This window comes from Nansenia antarctica (genome assembly GCF_963989245.1).
Source record: "Nansenia antarctica genome assembly, chromosome: 11".
Classification (NCBI taxonomy): domain Eukaryota; kingdom Metazoa; phylum Chordata; class Actinopteri; order Argentiniformes; family Microstomatidae; genus Nansenia; species Nansenia antarctica.
In genome coordinates, this window is record NC_137681.1 from 2,693,399 (window position 1) to 2,712,942 (window position 19,544).

Below are 19,544 nucleotides of genomic sequence, written 5' to 3' on the forward strand. Positions count from 1 at the left end.
TGACTGGGGGGGGGGGTTAGTAGCACTGCCTCTAACTCTGTTGACTGGGGAGGGGTTAGTAGCACTGCCTCTAACTCTGTTGACTGGGGAGGGGTTAGTAGCACTGCCTCGAACTCTGTTGACTGGGGAGGGGTTCGTAGCACTGCCTCTAACTATGTTGACTGGGGAGAGGTTAGTAGCACTGCCTCTAGCTCTGTTGACTGGGGAGGGGTTAGTTAGTAGCCCTGCCTCTAGCTCTGTTGACTGGGGAGGGGTTAGTAGCCCTGCCTCTAACTCTGTTGACTGGGGAGGGGTTAGTAGCCCTGCCTCTAACTCTGTTGACTGGGGAGGGGTTAGTAGCCCTGCCTCTAGCTCTGTTGACTGGGGAGGGGTTAGTTAGTAGCCCTGCCTCTAACTCTGTTGACTGGGGAGGGGTTAGTAGCCCTGCCTCTAGCTCTGTTGACTGGGGAGGGGTTAGTTGGTAGCACTGCCTCTAACTCTGTTGACTGGGGAGGGGTTAGTAGCACTGCCTCTAGCTCTGTTGACTGGGGAGGGGTTAGTAGCACTGCCTCTAACTCTGTTGACTGGGGAGGGGTTAGTAGCACTGCCTCTAGCTCTGTTGACTGGGGAGGGGTTAGTAGCACTGCCTCTAACTCTGTTGACTGGGGAGGGGTTAGTAGCACTGCCTCTAACTCTGTTGACTGGGGAGGGGTTAGTAGCCCTGCCTCTAACTCTGTTGACTGGGGAGGGGTTAGTAGCACTGCCTCTAACTCTGTTGACTGGGGAGGGGTTAGTAGCACTGCCTCTAACCCTGTTGACTGGGGAGGGGTTAGTTAGTAGCACTGCCTCTAACTCTGTTGACTGGGGAGGGGTTAGTAGCACAGACTCAACCATGTTTGTGTTTTATTCTTCCTTTCCTAGTGAGCCGCCACCATGAGTACGGACGCAGAGATGCAGCTTTATGGCGAAGCTGCCATCTACCTTCGTAAGCCAGAGAGGGAGAGGATCGAAGCTCAGAGCAAACCCTTTGATGCTAAGAACTCCTGCTATGTGACTGACAAGAAGGAGCTGTACCTCAAGGGTTTAATTACTGCCAGGGATGGGGCGAAAATATCTGTGAAACTCCTGGTCACCGAGGAGGTAAGACTATAACATATAACCAGACTGCAGCTTCCATAAGCAGGATAAACCTTTCAACACACACTGACCAACGATGTCCCACTGTTTCAGATTAAAGAGTACAAAGAAGAGGACATCTTGCAGATAAACCCCCCAAAGTATGACAAGATTGAGGACATGGCCATGATGACCTACCTGAACGAAGCCTCTGTGCTGTATAACCTCAAAGAGCGTTACGCAGCATGGATGATCTACGTAAGAGACACATACACACCAGTCAACACAGAAACCTAGCCCTAACCCTAACCCATAAGAGACTCATACACACCAGTCAACACAGAAACCTAGCCCTAACCCTAACCCATAAGAGACACATACACACCAGTCAACACAGAAACCTAGCCCTAACCCTAACCCATAAGAGATACATACACACCAGTCAACACAGAAACCTAGCCCTAGCCCTAGCCCTAGCCCTAACCCATAAGAGATACATACACACCAGTCAACACAGAAACCTAGCCCTAGCCCTAGCCCTAACCCTAACCCATAAGAGATACATACACACCAGTCAACACAGAAACCTAGCCCTAGCCCTAACCCATAAGAGATACATACACACCAGTCAACACAGAAACCTAGCCCTAGCCCTAGCCCTAACCCTAACCCATAAGATACACATACACACCAGTCAACACAGAAACCTAGCACACAACACAGAGAACGAAAACATTACATTTACTTTTTGGGCATTTAGCAGACGCCTTATTCCAAAGCGACTTACAATCAATACATTTGACTAAGCAAGTGAATCATCAATCCACCAGTCGTAGCAGGAAGAGTAATCCAGCTCAGGCCCGGGGCCACTGATAGAAGGAAAAGCCTACTTCTATCACCTCCTTCTAAACCTAGCCTTTTTTTAAATTGTATATAGACACTGGAGAAACAGAGAAACAGTACAAGGGGGGCAATAGAAGTTTTTGGGGGACACAGTAAAGGGGAAAAGGTGGGTGTCTTCAAGAGATGCAGTGCTGGGGGGTAGTAGATGTCTCAGGAGGAGCAGTTAAGGTGTAACCTGAAGAGATGGGTCACATACACCCTATCAGTATGTTCAAAGATACCTACGTTTCCACATTCCAGCTAATCTGACTTGTCAAATTCCCATGTTTGATCCACTTCATCCAGACCTACTCTGGGCTGTTCTGCGCCACGGTGAACCCCTACAAGTGGCTCCCCGTGTACAGCGCGGAGTGTGTGAACGCCTACAGAGGGAAGAAGCGCATGGAGGCTCCACCCCATATCTTCTCTGTCTCTGACAACGCCTTCCAGTTCATGTTGGTCGGTAAGAAGACTCACGGATGGATGGATGGATAGTTAGATGTGTGACTTTGTGATGATGCCTTGAATGCAATAATCTACCAACATCCAGTGAATGAGTCTGAACAATGTGTTTCTCTGCTTGCAGACAGAGAGAATCAGTCTGTCCTGATTACGTAAGTTGTTCACTAACTATCTTACTTTTCAAAAAGTGTTCCTCCTTTTGCAGTAGGTTGGGGTAGTATGTAATATGTATGAAGTCAATATTCAGTGACTGAGTGAGAATATTTGAGAACATTAACTTGGTTATAAAACTTAGTTAAAGCAATGCCGTATTATTTTCTTGCTTCATGAATGCTGATATGATCCTAACCCTAAACCTAAACTAAAGCTTTAGACAGCTAAAGACTGTCTTGTATAGACAGGCTTTTGGATAGCCCCAAGGGCCTGTCTCTCTGTGTCCTGTTGATGTTGTTGTACACCTGTTGACTGTTACTTGTTCTTATTTTCACTTGTTTGCCTATTTTAACCTGCTATGACCTTCGCTCTTTTATTATGTTTTATTAAGTTCTTCTTTATTATGTTCTCTATATGTAAAGCACTTTGTGACCCCTGGTCTGGGAAAGGTGCTATCCAAATAAATGTTATTTACCGTACTTACTTACTAAACCCCTGGTTCTCTGTCTATGAACCAGTGGAGAATCCGGTGCAGGAAAGACTGTCAACACCAAGCGTGTCATCCAGTACTTTGCCACCATCGCCGTGGCGGCCCCAAAGAAGGATGGAGGACCAGCAGCCGGGAGCTCTGGGAAGATTAAGGTACGTTCTTCTCCTGTTTCCTGTCTTTAGAGGAAGCTGAGGTGAATGATTGAAAACACAAACATTCCTCTAATGTCCTCTAGTTTGGCTGAGGGTTTGGGGTGGGTGTGTGTGCTGTTGGGAACCAGAAGACTCAGAGACAGCTGGGTGGAACCCTGGGCTTTAGAGGGGGAACCACTCTCTCTCATTTCAAACAAAGCGTACCTCACTATAGCCACCGACCTTCTCAGCTGAAAGGAACAGATGTTGTTGAGAGAGACATGACGAGATCTTCAGTTACTAACGCTTTAGCAACTTTGTCTCATTCAGGGGTCTCTTGAGGATCAGATCATTGCTGCTAACCCCCTGCTGGAGGCTTACGGTAACGCCAAGACTGTGAGGAACGACAACTCGTCTCGCTTTGTAAGTATGAGGTGAAACACTTTGGCAGTTGTAGTTTTTTTTTATAACTGATTTCTAACTGACTGTACTCTACACTATTGTAGGGTAAATTCATCAGGATTCACTTCGCGTCTAGCGGCAAACTGGCTAGCGCTGACATTGAGACCTGTAAGTTGGTATCAGTCATTTCTCCATACTTATTCTACAAAACAATACTGCAATACTTTACATTTTCCCTCCTGTTCTCTCTGTCAGATCTGCTGGAGAAGTCCAGGGTGGCCTTCCAGCTGCCTGATGAGAGGGGTTACCACATCTTCTACCAGATGATGACCGACCACAAGCCTGAGATCGTTGGTACGCCAAAGCAGAGATCTGGGAAAACTAGCTAACTAAACTAGCTAACTGAACTATCTAACTAAACTATCTAAACTATCTAAACTATCTAACTAAACTATCTAACTAAACTATCTAACTAAACTAGCTCTAGCATTTTACATTTATGGCATTTAGCAGACGCCTTATTCCAAAGCGACTTACAATCGATACATTTGACTAAGGAAGTGAATCATCAATCCATCAGTTCTAGTAGCAGGCGTAATCTAGCTCAGGCCAGGGGCCACTGGCAATCGTCATGAAAAAGTCTTTTTTTTTGCTGGAGAGACAGTACAAGGGGGACAGTAGAGTCTTAGGAGGCATAGTATAGGGGAAAAGCTATAACCTGAAGAGATGGGTCTTCAGTCTCCGACGGAAGATGGGTAGTGACTCTGCAGTTCTGATAGCCGTGGGCAGCACACAGTAGCTGCTGCACTCAGTAGAGCCAAAGATGATATAAGAATCAGGCTTTGGTTGAGTTGATTAAATGTACCTGGTGGGGGGAAGAGGGAAATCACTCCACTGGTTGTTGAGCACATCTGTCATTGAGTATATGAGGTATTGAGTACAAGTGGTCCATATATCTAAACGCATTTGATTTAATAGACAACGTTGTTCTCTGTTCTCCACAGAAATGTGCCTCATCACCACCAACCCCTACGACTTCCCCATGATCAGCCAGGGGCAGATCACCGTGGCCAGCATCGACGACAAGGTGGAGCTGGACGCCACAGACGTGAGTCACGCAGAAGGGTCCTTCTTTGTATCAATGATTTGTTTTGGAGTTCCCAGTGTTAATGACTTCTCTTATAGGGGTGCATACGGCATCCACAAGAGCGCCCTGTGTAACATTGTTAAAATCCTATTGTGCTGCTAGTCAGCTAGAGGGACAGAGAAGTCTGACGTTTCCATCCATTCTGCTAGATTGAGTGCTTTACAAAGTGAGTTTGTCTTCAAATCCTCTCTGCTTTCTGTCCTGGCTAACGTGAAGTCGCTCTCTTCCAGGACGCCATTGACATCCTGGGCTTCATCCCTGAGGAGAAAGCGTACATCTACAAGCTGACTGGTGCCGTCATGCAACATGGCAACATGCACTTCAAACAGAAGCAGCGTGAGGAGCAGGCCGAGCCTGACGGCACGGAGGGTGAGTTCACCTCCGACCCCAAACATCTAGAAGTTGTTCCTGATGAAACACCAGAACAGCGGATCACTCAGGCCCTACAGACACCCAAACATAGATCTCACTTTCACTGATAAAACACTTAGAACATAGCGTGTAAACAGCTAGCGTGTAAATTATCGTTGTAATTGATTTGTTATTAATAAACTGTGCTATGTTTGTCATTATGAATGTACAATAGATTTTTCAGATGTTTGTAACCAGGGCTCCTCTGAACAAGAGAGCTCTCTCTCAGTAGGGGTAGGGTTAGCCGTAACCCCTCCCTGCATTTGAATAGTACGGCTCTGTCCTTGAGTCTGTTGTTGCTCCTTCTCTTTCCAGTGGCTGATAAAATCTCTTACCTCCTGGGCCTGAACTCAGCCGACATGCTCAAAGCTCTCTGCTACCCCAGAGTGAAGGTCGGCAACGAGTACGTGACCAAGGGACAGACAGTAGGCCAGGTAAGGCATTCATGTATCATTCTTTAAATTCTTTAAATTCATAACATACGACTCTACCATAATATGGTAGAGTCGTATGTTATGAATTTAAAGAATGATTGTTCACAATATTATTGTGAACAATATTTTGACTTGTCTTGGTTTCATAGTGCTTGAGTGTAACAGTGCCACCCTGTGGTTCAACAAGGATACATCATGAAACACAATTTCCCAAATCAGTCAACAGTCAACACCAGTATCCGATCAAATCAAACAAACAAACAGCCCCCCCTCCCCTCTCCCCCAAGTTTATGCAGTCACAACACTTGTATATAGTTTAGTGCCCTAATCCTTAAATCCCCCCCAAAAACCCTCTAATATCCATACCCCCCTCCACCTGCATCCTCTCATCCACACCTGCTATCTCGTGTATTAACTACAAGTATCGTTGTTTCCAGGTGAATAATTCCGTGATGGCTCTGGCTAAGTCCATCTATGAGAGGATGTTCTTGTGGATGGTCATCCGTATCAACGAACAGTTGGACACCAAGCAAGCAAGGCAGTACTACATCGGTGTGCTCGACATTGCCGGTTTTGAGATCTTTGACGTGAGTATGTTGTCAGGACAAGGAAACAACTTTTTAGCGATTATGAAAAGGTTAACAGCCATGTATGACAACAAGATTCCTTTATTCTGAAACTCCCATCCACAGTACAACAGCATGGAGCAGCTGTGTATTAACTTCACCAATGAGAAACTGCAACAGTTCTTCAACCACACCATGTTCGTCCTGGAGCAAGAGGAGTACAAGAAGGAGGGAATCGTCTGGGCGTTCATTGACTTCGGCATGGACTTGGCTGCCTGCATTGAGCTTATTGAGAAGGTAAGCAGCCTGTGAGGACTTAACTATTTAATGACGGATGTCAAAAGCACATTTAATAGAGGTAGGTGTTTGAGACTACTGTAAGGCGCTCTCACGGTGGTACAACACATCTTACTGTTAGTAACTGAACATAGTAACTGTTAGTACTTGCTTAATACGCTTCTATGACATGCGTATCATCATATAAAGGTGACTGCTGTTGAAGTAAAGAACATACTATACTCAATATAAAATATGAACATAAACATACTCGTTTAATAACTCCTAACTCTTTCTGGACACAGCCATTGGGCATCTTCTCCATCCTAGAGGAGGAGTGCATGTTCCCCAAGGCCTCAGACACCACCTTCAAGGACAAGCTGAACTGCCAGCATCTTGGTAAAACCAAGGCGTTTGAGAAGCCCAAGCCTGGCAAGGGCAAACAGGAGGCCCACTTCTCCCTGGTGCACTACGCCGGCACTGTGGACTACAACATCACCGGCTGGCTGGACAAGAACAAGGACCCCCTGAACGACTCTGTGGTGCAGCTCTACCAGAAGTCCTCAGTCAAACTTCTACCTCAGCTTTATCCTGTTCCTCCACCTGAGGGTAACGTTTGCATCATGTTCATAACCAGGCATTAGCTTAGCATTAGCATGATAACATCACGTTCATAACTAGGCATTAGCTTAGCATTAGGATGATCATTGGCATCAAGCCTGGCAGGACACTACTACATTATCTCAGCCACACATTTACAACCCCTCCTGTCCACGCTTGGATATAGTCCTTTTCTTGTCCACGTTTTAAAGGCCTTTTCTCGGTGCGTAAGAAGACGGAGGCTATAGGCCTACAGCAGTAACGTTTCACTATTCTGTGGCCAGCGCCATTTCTACTTCAATGAACAAACATTGAAGGGAGCTGATCAGAGACGGTAGCCTAACGCTAATATGTAGCCTAACACTAACATGTTTTACTGTTTATAGCCTAACACTAACATGTTTTACTCTTTGTAGCCTAACACTAACATGTTTTACTGTTTGAAACAGATTCCACAAAGAAAGGAGGCAAGAAGAAGGGCGGGTCCATGCAGACGGTGTCCTCCCAGTTCAGGGTGAGCTGCTGACAGTCCTGCTGAAGTTACTATCTTTAGAAAAAGTGTAAATAAGTCTCTGAATTATTCGTGAGAGCACTATGGTTTGTAACCCTCACAGGAGAACTTGCAGAAGCTGATGACCAACCTGAGGAGCACCCACCCTCACTTTGTGCGTTGCCTGATCCCCAACGAGTCCAAGACTCCAGGTACGACACAGAGAGACATATTACACACTAAGCCCATGGTGACATTACTAATCCTTACTACAAGTCCACAAGTCTTTAAAATCTACATTATTTGAGAGGTTTATTTGGGGGTTAAGATGCATTTTAAAGAGGCTTTTAAGAGGCTTTTAAAAAACAACTGAAGACTGTCTTGTATCGACAGGCTTTTGGATAGCCCCAGGGGCCTGTCTTTCTGTGTCCTGTTGATGTTGTTGTACACCTGTTGTCTGTTACTTGTTCTTATTTTCACTTGTTTGCCTGTTTTAACCTGCTGTGGCTGTTTTATTATGTTTCTTCTTTATTATGTTCTCTATATGTAAAGCACTTTGACCCCTGGTCTGGGAAAGGTGCTGTACAAATACATTTTACTTATTTACATGTTGTGTTTTCCAGGCCTGATGGAGAACTTCCTGGTTATCCACCAGCTGAGGTGTAACGGGGTTCTGGAGGGCATCAGGATCTGCAGGAAGGGCTTCCCCAGCAGAATCCTCTACGCTGACTTCAAACAGAGGTACAACACACACACACACACACACACACACACACTCACACACACACACACACACACTCACACACACACTCACACTCACACTCTCTCACACACACTCACACTCACACTCTCACACACACACTCTCACACACACACACACACACACACTCACACACTCACACACACACACACACACACACACACACACTCACACACACACACACACACACACACACTCACACACTCACACACACACACACACACTCACACACACTCACACTCTCTCACACACACTTACACTCACACTCTCTCACACACACTCACACTCACACTCACACTCACACTCTCTCACACACACTCACACTCACACTCACACTCTCTCACACACACTCACACTCACACTCACACTCTCTCACACACACTCACACTCACACTCACACTCTCTCTCTCACACACACACACACACACACACACACTCACACTCACACTCTCTCTCACACACACACACACACACACACACACACGAAGTGCCCGTCATTGACGATAAAGAACAGCGTATGTAACATATGTACCACCTCTCCCCCTCCAGGTACAAAGTGCTGAATGCCAGCGTCATCCCTGAGGGTCAGTTCATGGACAACAAGAAGGCCTCTGAGAAGCTGCTCGGGTCCATCGATGTTCCTCAGGATGAGTACAAGTTTGGACACACCAAGGTCAGCGCTCAAATTCACCCAGGAAATGTTACACACCACCCTAACCCTAACCCTAACCCGCACCACGTAACAGGACTAAAATATGAATGTATATATATACAGTATATCCATTAGAAATCTCCCTTATCTCCCTCAAACGACCTGCATTACAGTGCTAATTGTTGTTGTGATGAGCCTCCCTGTGATGTCATATCCTGCCTCCTCCTACATGTGACACCGTCTTACTCCTCCACTGGACGTGTTGTTCACCTGCGCTCAGGTGTTCTTCAAGGCCGGTCTGCTGGGCGTCCTGGAGGAGATGAGAGATGAGAAGCTGGCGACTCTGGTAACCATGACGCAAGCTCTCTGCCGCGCATACCTGATGAGGAGGGAGTTCACTAAGATGATGGAGAGGAGGTACGGGACGGAACATAATCTCTCTATAGTCTAACACCACGTATTAAACATCGCATTATGAATGCACTTCCCAGTAAACAAAGAGTCCAAAAGACGTCCTCAGGGAAGCCGGAATGTGGGTTCAGATGACGTCTTTCTAGGACGTCCTAAAGACGTCATCTGGACATCCTAGAAAGACGTCATCTGAACCCACATTCCGGCTTCCCTGAGGACGTCTTTTGGACTCTTTGTTTACTGGGTTACAGGCCAATTATATAATCATATCGTTTACTTATGTTATCATTGAGCCGTTCAAAAGCATAAAACTCACTACATCACAACTGCCTCCGACTCCCCCTCTCCCTCTCCCTCCCCCTCTCTCTCTCCCTCTCCCTCTCCCTCCCCCTTCCTCCTTGGCGTCGACCAGAGAGTCCATCTACACCATCCAGTACAACGTCCGCTCATTCATGAATGTCAAACACTGGCCCTGGATGAAGGTCTACTACAAGATCAAGCCTCTGCTGCAGAGCGCGGAGACAGAGAAGGAGCTGGCCAACATGAAGGACGACTTTGAGAAGTGCAAAGTGGCCCTGACTAAGGCGGAGGCCCGGAAGAAGGACCTGGAGGAGAAGATGGTGTCCCTCCTGCAGGAGAAGAACACCCTGGCCATGCAAATTGCATCTGTGAGTGAGAGACCAGGGAGGGCACACACACACACATGCACACACACAGACACAGACACAGAGACACACACACCTACACACACCTACACACAGACATAGACACACAGACACAGACACACACACACACACACACACCTACACACACACACACACCTACACACACACACACACACCTACACACACGCACACACACAGACATAGACACACAGACACAGACACACACACACCTACACACCTACATACACACACACCTACACACACCTACACGCACACACACGCACACACACACACACACACACACACACACACACACGTTTTTCATAGATTTGTATTGATTTGCTGTGTGCCCTTGGACTAGAATGAGTTTATATCTGCACACACATTTTGAGAACTGAAGCCATTAGCCTTTTCTTCCATTCTTGTTTATATGTTTATATGTTATAAAAGTACATAGTTACATGCTAACTCCCCCCTGTCTATATACCCCCTGTGAATAGGCCATATAGTGTATATATAAGTATAGAAGTTCACAAAATAGATACATTCTCAGATGCCTACCGATCACTTATCCCCCTATTTATGTCTATTTATGTCTCATTCTTGTTTTTTTTATTTTCTTAGGACTGTGTTTGTTTGTTAGCACCTAGGGGTTTGCATTTACATTTCGTTGTACCTGTTACAATGACAATAAAGATCATTCATTCATTCTTTCATTCTCCTGCCACCAGGAAGGAGAGTGTCTGAACGACGCAGAGGAGAGGTGCGAGGGTCTCATCAAGAGCAAGATCCAGCTGGAGGCCAAACTCAAAGAGACGACCGAGAGGCTGGAGGACGAGGAGGAGATCAACGCCGAGCTGACGGCCAAGAAGAGGAAGCTGGAGGACGAGTGTTCTGAGCTGAAGAAGGACATCGACGACCTGGAGCTCACGCTGGCCAAAGTGGAGAAGGAGAAGCACGCCACCGAGAACAAGGTCTCATATAACACAACAACAAACTACTGTTGTATATGGTTTCATATAACACATTAGCAAACTACTGTTGTGGATTTAATTGATTCTTAGTAGATTCAGTAGAACTTATAAAGCACAAAGAGCTTAAATCAACTGACTCAAATGAGGCCTTTTATTAAGCAATGTCACATGAGCGCAGAGAGAAAATAGCAGTTAAAAGGCCCCTTTCCTGTGAGAGGAACACACATTTTATAGCAGTGTCCTGCCTGATGAGGTCACTACTCTTGCTTGACCAATCATAATCATCTGCGCCACAAGTTATTGGCACATCTCTTACAGGAAGGGAAGGCCTTCCTTTGTGCTCGATTTCCCAGAATGTAGAGATAGAATGTAGAGATAGAATGTAGAGATAGAATGTAGAGATAGAATGTAGAGATAGAATGTAGAGGTAGAATGTAGAGGTAGAATGTAGAGGTAGAATGTAGAGGTAGAATGTAGAGGTAGAATGTAGAGATAGAATGTAGAGGTAGAATGTAGAGACAGACTTCAATTCTCAGCATATTTGATATAAAACTACAACACTACAATCTGATCAAACTGTCACTGTCAAACAATCAATGAACCCAACCAGAGCAAAACAATGACTGAATCTAAGTGATGTTGTTGGTCCAGAAACGAGAAGACATGAAGTAGTATCAGCAAAGTAGCTAGTCCCCACATTCATAGAACATTCTGGACTCTTCATTCTGTATCTGATATGAATTCAGAGTATACACACTGTGTGCCGTGTAGAGGATCACTTTTAGGATATGCTAACATTTGCACAGTTACATTATATGCTATATAAACTGCATTTCCTTTAGTGAGATTGTGAGGAGTGACAAAAGACTATCTGTGTTGTGGCTGTTTTCAGGTTAAGAACCTGACTGAGGAAATGGCGTCTCAGGATGAGGCTGTTGCCAAGCTCACCAAGGAGAAGAAAGCCCTGCAAGAGGCCCACCAGCAGACACTGGACGACCTGCAGGCGGAGGAGGACAAAGTCAACACTCTGACCAAGGCTAAGACCAAGCTGGAACAGCAAGTCGACGACGTGAGTGGGGAATGAACACCAAGCTGTGCGAGTCTCAACCGAGATTGTAATAGAAGAGTACAGCTTATTGTTTTCCATTAGTTAAAACACACAAGAACATGCGACAGTCAATAAGGTTGTGAATTATTAGACGGCTGTTATATTACGAAAGCCAAGGTTAGTCATTTACTTTGAAGCAATCATCATGAACCTGTTGAACCCTGTCTTATACTCTCAGACTAGGCATTACTTTATTCATGGAGTTTACTTTCATCAACAACATTGTTGTTCGTTATTTAGATCTTGATGACAAATCTGTGTGTTTGTCTCGTCTAGCTTGAGGGTTCTCTGGAGCAGGAGAAGAAGCTCCGTATGGACCTGGAGAGAGCCAAGAGGAAGCTGGAGGGAGATCTGAAGCTGGCCCAGGAGTCCATCATGGACCTGGAGAACGACAAGCAGCAGTCTGACGAGAAGATCAAGAAGTAAACAAAGCAAACAAACGACTCAAAAGTTGTATTTGATACAAATCGATACCATTCATTTTTCTTTAAATCGTTGCAATAGTCAAAATCATTCAGTCATTCTGTTGAAATGAAACGTTTCAAAAACCTTTTAAATGAATTGACAAACTTATCAAACTGTTCTTCAGGAAGGACTTTGAGACCGCCCAGCTCCTCAGCAAGATTGAGGATGAACAGTCTCTGGGTGCTCAGAACCAGAAGAAGATCAAGGAACTCCAGGTACAGAACAGGACCGTCAGATGGTTCAGTCGGCTGTATAGTGTCTAACGACCCAGTAAACAAAGAGTCCTAAAGACGTCACCTGGACGTCCTAGAAAGACGTCACCCGGACGTTCTAGAAAGACGTCATCTGAACCCACATTCCGGCTTCCCTGAAGACGTCTTTTGGACTCTTTGTTTACTGGGACACTACAGTTAACATCGCCAGGATCGCTATGAGAAACAGTGATCAATTTATCCTCCTGTTAGCGCTGTCTTGGTTTGCAATGGTTCAGCTGGTTTAAGCACGATGCTTAAACAACATACAGCACATTCTGTATATTAACTGTAAGTTGCTTTGGATAAACACGTCTTAATAAAATAATCGTTTGTAGGAAGTCGTGACGTTAGAATTATAAGGTTCTATCTCCGTTTAGGGTAGTTCAGAGATATTGAGCGTCAACATTTTTACATTCCATTATGTTTTGTGAGATGGAAATTTTGACCAAAATGGAGATAGAACCTAATAATAATTCTAACATCACGAAGTATTATTTCCTGAGCTCCCTTGCTTTGACTGTGACAACTCAACTCTCTGTTTGTGTCTCGCTACTGTAGGCCCGTATTGAGGAGCTGGAGGAGGAGATCGAGGCTGAGCGTGCCGCCAGGGCTAAGGTGGAGAAGCAGAGGGCCGATCTCTCCAGGGAACTTGAGGAGATCAGCGAGAGGCTGGAGGAGGCCGGAGGTGCCACAGCTTCTCAGATAGAGATGAACAAGAAGCGCGAGGCCGAGTTCCAGAAACTGAGACGCGACCTAGAGGAGTCCACCCTGCAGCACGAGGCCACCGCCTCCGCTCTGAGGAAGAAGCAGGCGGACAGCGTGGCGGAGCTCGGGGAGCAGATCGACAACCTGCAGCGCGTCAAGCAGAAGCTGGAGAAGGAGAAGAGCGAGTACAAGATGGAGATCGACGACCTCTCCAGCAACATGGAGGCCGTCGCCAAGGCTAAGGTCAGTAGCGATGTTTGGATGGAGCGGTGTGTGGGTGACCACTCAAATAAAACTGTAACAAAGGAAAGCTTGGCACTAGATAATCATGTAAAGGAATAACGGTTTATGTTTCTCTACCAGGGCAACCTGGAGAAGATGTGTCGTACTGTTGAGGATCAGCTAAGCGAGATCAAGACTAAGAACGACGAGAACGTGCGCCAGCTGAATGACATTAGCGGACAGAGGGCCAGACTCGTGACTGAGAACGGTACCAATGATACTCCAGATCCTGTAGAACTGTTAATGTAGTATCAGCTTACCCACCCCAAATCCTACCCATAAACATTAGTGAACTGACCATGAATCAAACTTGACACAAATTAGAATAGCATTGAGCAAGATAACGTGTTGTCTATTACAACAGCACAGGGATGAAGTGTCTATATCCTAGAAACTCAGAAATATAACTTATCAAACAACAACAACAACAACAATGAACATTAACTATTAGAACTTAGCGAACAGAGACCCCGTTAACAAGACGCACTGTCCCCCACAGGTGAGTTTGGTCGCCAGCTTGAGGAGAAGGAGGCCCTGGTGTCCCAGCTGACCAGAGGCAAACAGGCCTTCACCCAGCAGATCGAGGAGATGAAGAGACACGTTGAGGAGGAGGTCAAGGTAAGCGACTCAAAATCAGAATCCACCGAACACACGAACACATAGTTTGGATCACAGCTTCCACCCAGTGACATCTTCACTGTACTATCTACTCTCTCCTCCTCTCTCTCTCTGTATCTTTTTCTACGGCACTCTTAACACATTCTCTCTTTCCTACTCCCTTCCACCTGTATTTATCCCTCCTCACCTCTTCTATTTCTCTCTCCAGGCTAAGAACGCCCTGGCCCACGGCGTCCAGTCTGCCCGCCATGACTGTGACCTCCTGAGGGAGCAGTTTGAGGAGGAGCAGGAGGCCAAGGCAGAGCTGCAGCGTGGCATGTCCAAAGCCAACAGTGAGGTGGCTCAGTGGAGGAGCAAGTACGAGACTGATGCCGTCCAGCGCACCGAGGAGCTGGAGGAGGCCAAGTGAGTCACACACAACTATATACATTCTCATCTAGATCTGTCTCAAACTATGCCGTGTTGGGTCCTTGAATTTGAGGGAATTGAGTCTTGAAAGTCCTTGAAAGGTGCTTGAAAGGTGCTTGAATGTGATGTTTCAGAAGGTGTGGGAACCCTGTTTAAAGCCCCTCATCTGTCTAACAGGAAGAAGCTGGCCCAGCGTCTGCAGGAGGCGGAGGAGACCATCGAGGCGACCAACTCAAAGTGCGCCTCTCTGGAGAAGACCAAGCAGAGGCTGCAGGGGGAGGTGGAGGACCTCATGATCGACGTGGAGAGAGCCAACGCTCTCGCTGCCAACCTCGACAAGAAGCAGAGGAACTTCGACAAGGTGTGAAACGACTAAATAAATAAAATCAAATCTTTTTTTATTCATTCTAGCACCATCCATATCAACCTTTTTAAATTGAAATAATAAATCATATTTCTCAATTACCTAATGGACAACATCAATTACCTAACGGACAGATAGAAGAAAGCGAGATATTAAAAGTGGATTGTGTCCCCAGGTCTTGGCAGAGTGGAAGCAGAAGTTTGAGGAGGGCCAGGCGGAGCTGGAAGGAGCCCAGAAGGAGGCGCGTTCTCTGAGCACGGAGCTCTTCAAGATGAAGAACTCCTACGAGGAGGCTCTGGACCAGCTGGAGACTCTGAAGAGAGAGAACAAGAACCTGCAACGTGAGTCAGACAGCAGCGTGTGTTACGAGTGATTCTAGTGTTGGACCCAGATGTAGTGCAGAACACAGGAGGCGGAATGCGAAAGTAGAATTAAAAAATAAAGGTACTCTTTGAGCAATCGGGCAATAATCCATCCGAACTATAAGCGGCACAAACAAAAGTAGGAGAAAGCTAGTCTCTCCAAAAAGACTAATAAGTGCGCAATGCAGTTAAACAATCTCAGCAACAGTCAAACAATACTTAACTTCCTATACGGCGAGGAACGATAAGGCTCTGCTGACACATAGTACTCACGTACATGAAGTGAACAACCGACATATATACATAAATTTTTGAACAAACCACATATATACATAAATAGACCAAGACTAATCACTCACAGCTGTTATCAATCACAGACATTAGGACAGACAGAGAAACAAATACACATCAAAGGGGGCGCCAAAGGGTCGCCCAACAGTAGAGCGATCCCCAAACCTTACAGCATGATGCCTTATTTCATCAAGCCAGGTCAGAACAATGTTTAAACTGTCTAAAACCTTTGCAGACCCTAACCCTCTGTGTTCATGTGTGCAGAGGAGATCTCTGACCTGACTGAGCAGATCGGGGAGACCGGCAAGAGCATCCATGAGCTGGAGAAAGCCAAGAAGACCGTGGAGACGGAGAAGTCTGAGATCCAGACTGCCCTGGAGGAGGCTGAGGTAGAAACCAATGCAGTTTAATCCTGTTGTTCATTTGCAACATATTATACTCATCCTTTAATTTAAGCTTTGCTGTCCAGGTAAGTCTCATTGAGATCAAATTGTTTTTAGACCTGGCCCTCCTATCCTATTAGGATCCTTTTACCACATTTCCATTGCATACAGTAGCAGGTCCCTTTCCAAGACAAGCCATAGTTAATGAGTGCCAGTCCACTACTCTCCCCCACATCAACGCGTGACTACTATGTTGTTGTGTTCAGGGCACACTGGAGCACGAGGAGTCCAAGATTCTGCGTGTGCAGCTGGAGCTGAACCAGATCAAGGGTGAGGTGGACAGGAAGCTGGCGGAGAAGGACGAGGAGATGGAGCAGATCAAGAGGAACAGCCAGAGGGTGGTGGACTCCATGCAGAGCACCCTGGACTCAGAGGTGAGGAGCAGGAACGACGCCCTGAGGGTGAAGAAGAAGATGGAGGGAGACCTGAACGAGATGGAGGTCCAGCTGAGCCACGCCAACAGGCAGGCGGCCGAGTCCCAGAAGCAGCTGAGGAACATCCAGGGACAGCTCAAGGTAAGAATAATAATAATAATAATAATAATAATAATAATAATAATAATAAATTGTATTTATATAGCGCTTTTCCTCGGCCTACAACAACAACAACAACACGTTTAATAATCATATAATAACAAAAGTGAAAATGAAGAGAGGGTTTTTGTCTATTTGTCAATAAAATAGAACACAGGAATAAAGTAGACTTGTGTATAAAAAAATAGAAGGGTTATCAGTGAACACAACGAACGCATCCCGTACCGATCCAATCAGCTTACAAAAACAACAACAACAACAACAACAGGTTTTAATAATCCATGTGTCTTTGTGAATCCCAGGATGCCCAACTGCACCTTGACGACGCTGTTCGCGCCGCAGAAGATCTGAAGGAGCAGGCAGCCATGGTGGAGCGCAGGAACGGGCTGATGATAGCTGAGATCGAGGAGCTCAGGGTCGCCCTGGAGCAGACGGAGAGAGGCCGCAAAGTGGCCGAGCAGGAGCTGGTGGACGCCAGCGAGCGCGTGGGACTGCTCAACTCCCAGGTATAGGGGGTTCCTAGACGACCTCATCTTATCATCTAACCACTGTGTGACTTTTGTACGCTGCTTTCTTGAAATACAGTTCTTCCAACTAACCATTGAGTGTCCCCCATACAGAACACTAGCCTTCTGAACTCTAAGAAGAAGCTGGAGACTGACCTGGTGCAGGTGCAGGGAGAGGTGGACGACACTGTGCAGGAGGCCAGGAACGCAGAGGAGAAGGCCAAGAAGGCCATCACTGATGTGAGTGCCCATATTCAAAACCAAACAAACAAATAAACGTTATTTTGTCTCCAAAGTAGAGGTCTTTACAGATCAACCCAAATCCCCAAAATTCCAGACCAGGGTAAATGAGATTTACCGGAGCAGACCTGATAAACAGTTCTGATCATGAGAGCGTTGCATATACAGTTGTCACCATCAGTCCCAACTCATCAAAACCTGCTACTACAGTCTAGCTGCCTCTGGCCACGATCACACAAAGTGATAGCACATAGTGAGAGAGAGAGAGAGAGAGAGAGAGAGAGAGAGAGAGAGAGAGAGAGAGAGAGAGAGAGAGAGATAGAGCAGTGGAATGTGAGATGGGTAGGGTGAACACACGCACCACATTTTGGCTATTTGTCACTTCCTGCAAGGAAGCTTTTGTGCACTTTGTTCTCTTCACGTTGAAGTGACTTTCTACAGTTAACTGTTAATGTTAATACATTTACTTTTGAGTAATTATGGGACTTATTTATTTTTATATTAATTATCCTTCAGACTTTTTTGTCTGTATGGCAGTGAAATCCCTAATTTCATCACCTCAAGGATGACAAAAAGCTATCATGGTGTCGTGGATAGGTCTATATTTCTATTCAAAGAGGTCTAAAAAGGCATTACATTTTACTTGTTGAAAGTTGTAGGAACCCTGATTAAATGATTATACCCTCTACCGTTCCAGGCGGCCATGATGGCAGAGGAGCTGAAGAAGGAGCAGGACACCAGCTCTCACCTGGAGAGGATGAAGAAGAACCTGGAGGTCACCGTCAAGGACCTGCAGCACCGCCTGGACGAGGCGGAGAACCTGGCCATGAAGGGCGGCAAGAAGCAGCTCCAGAAACTGGAGTCCAGGGTGAGTCAGCAGAACTTATCTTATTCAATAAACCTTCGTTCACTTCACGCAGTCTATCTATGTTAGCTTAGTAGAATCAACCTCTACTTCTTTTCCAATGACTCACCACTGATTTCACCACCGTAACACTAGAAAACGACCCCCTCTTTACAATGCTCAAGCTGCTATTTACACACAACGACCACTAGTTGGCCGTGTGTAAATTAGCCTGCTTCCTACACAGAAAAACGGCAAAATAGCTTTATATTAGCTTATCCTGATGTGATTTAGAATATGTAAGGATACTGGGTGGTAGAACGCAGATATCTAGGAAAAGTCATGAAAGGAGGGTCCTGAAATTTGATCGAGTGCAAAGATATAACACTTTTCTTTACTCACATGACCCCTCATGGCTGTTCTAGTGTTAAACACACGGCTGTGTTCCCTCCTACACCTGTACAGGTGCGTGAGCTCGAGAACGAGTTGGACGGCGAGCAGAAAAGGGGCGGAGACGCAATCAAGGGCGTCCGCAAGTACGAGCGCAGAGTCAAGGAGCTCACTTACCAGGTAAGACTCACAGAAACACCTTCACACATCCTGGTACAGAGTCAAGGAGCTCTCACAGAAACACCTTCACACATCCTGGTACAGAGTCAAGGAGCTCTCACAGAAACACCTTCACACATCCTGGTACAGAGTCAAGGAGCTCTCACAGAAACACCTTCACACATCCTGGTACAGAGTCAAGGAGCTCTCTCACCAGGTAAGACTCACAGAAACACCTTCACACATCCTGGTACAGTCAAGCACCGCAATGCAATTGAAATATGGGGCATTGACTTTCTTCTGTTTCTTTGACTTTGTCCCACAGACTGAGGAGGACAAGAAGAATGTCCACAGACTTCAGGACCTGGTCGACAAGCTGCAGCTCAAAGTGAAGGCTTACAAGAGGCAGGCTGAGGAAGCGGTGAGTCACATACTACCAGTCAAATATCCTTACAGCCTATAAGACACATGGTTCTGTTCGTAGTCAACGTACGTGACTGAATTTGGTATCCACAACGTTCATCGCAAGTGACTGTAAAGGAAATAATACACACAGTGCTTCTTTTGCTTC

The 19,544-nt window shown here is 46.0% G+C and overlaps 1 pseudogene across 1 annotated transcript; it reads left to right on the forward strand.

Annotated features, from left to right (window-relative positions):
- Positions 1 to 912: 912 nt before the first annotated feature.
- On the forward strand, positions 913 to 16,700 carry LOC308167381 (myosin heavy chain, fast skeletal muscle-like; annotated as a pseudogene). Its single transcript has 32 exons — positions 913 to 1,119; positions 1,210 to 1,353; positions 2,284 to 2,440; positions 2,564 to 2,591; positions 3,111 to 3,234; positions 3,544 to 3,636; positions 3,720 to 3,783; positions 3,871 to 3,969; positions 4,620 to 4,723; positions 4,993 to 5,131; positions 5,489 to 5,607; positions 6,045 to 6,194; positions 6,300 to 6,470; positions 6,755 to 7,058; positions 7,499 to 7,563; positions 7,664 to 7,751; positions 8,163 to 8,280; positions 8,849 to 8,972; positions 9,232 to 9,368; positions 9,775 to 10,030; positions 10,759 to 11,001; positions 11,894 to 12,070; positions 12,386 to 12,531; positions 12,699 to 12,789; positions 13,387 to 13,776; positions 13,897 to 14,023; positions 14,315 to 14,433; positions 14,642 to 14,838; positions 15,019 to 15,202; positions 15,381 to 15,546; positions 16,123 to 16,247; positions 16,508 to 16,700. The product of its transcript is annotated as a myosin heavy chain, fast skeletal muscle-like (transcript).
- Positions 16,701 to 19,544: the final 2,844 nt, after the last annotated feature.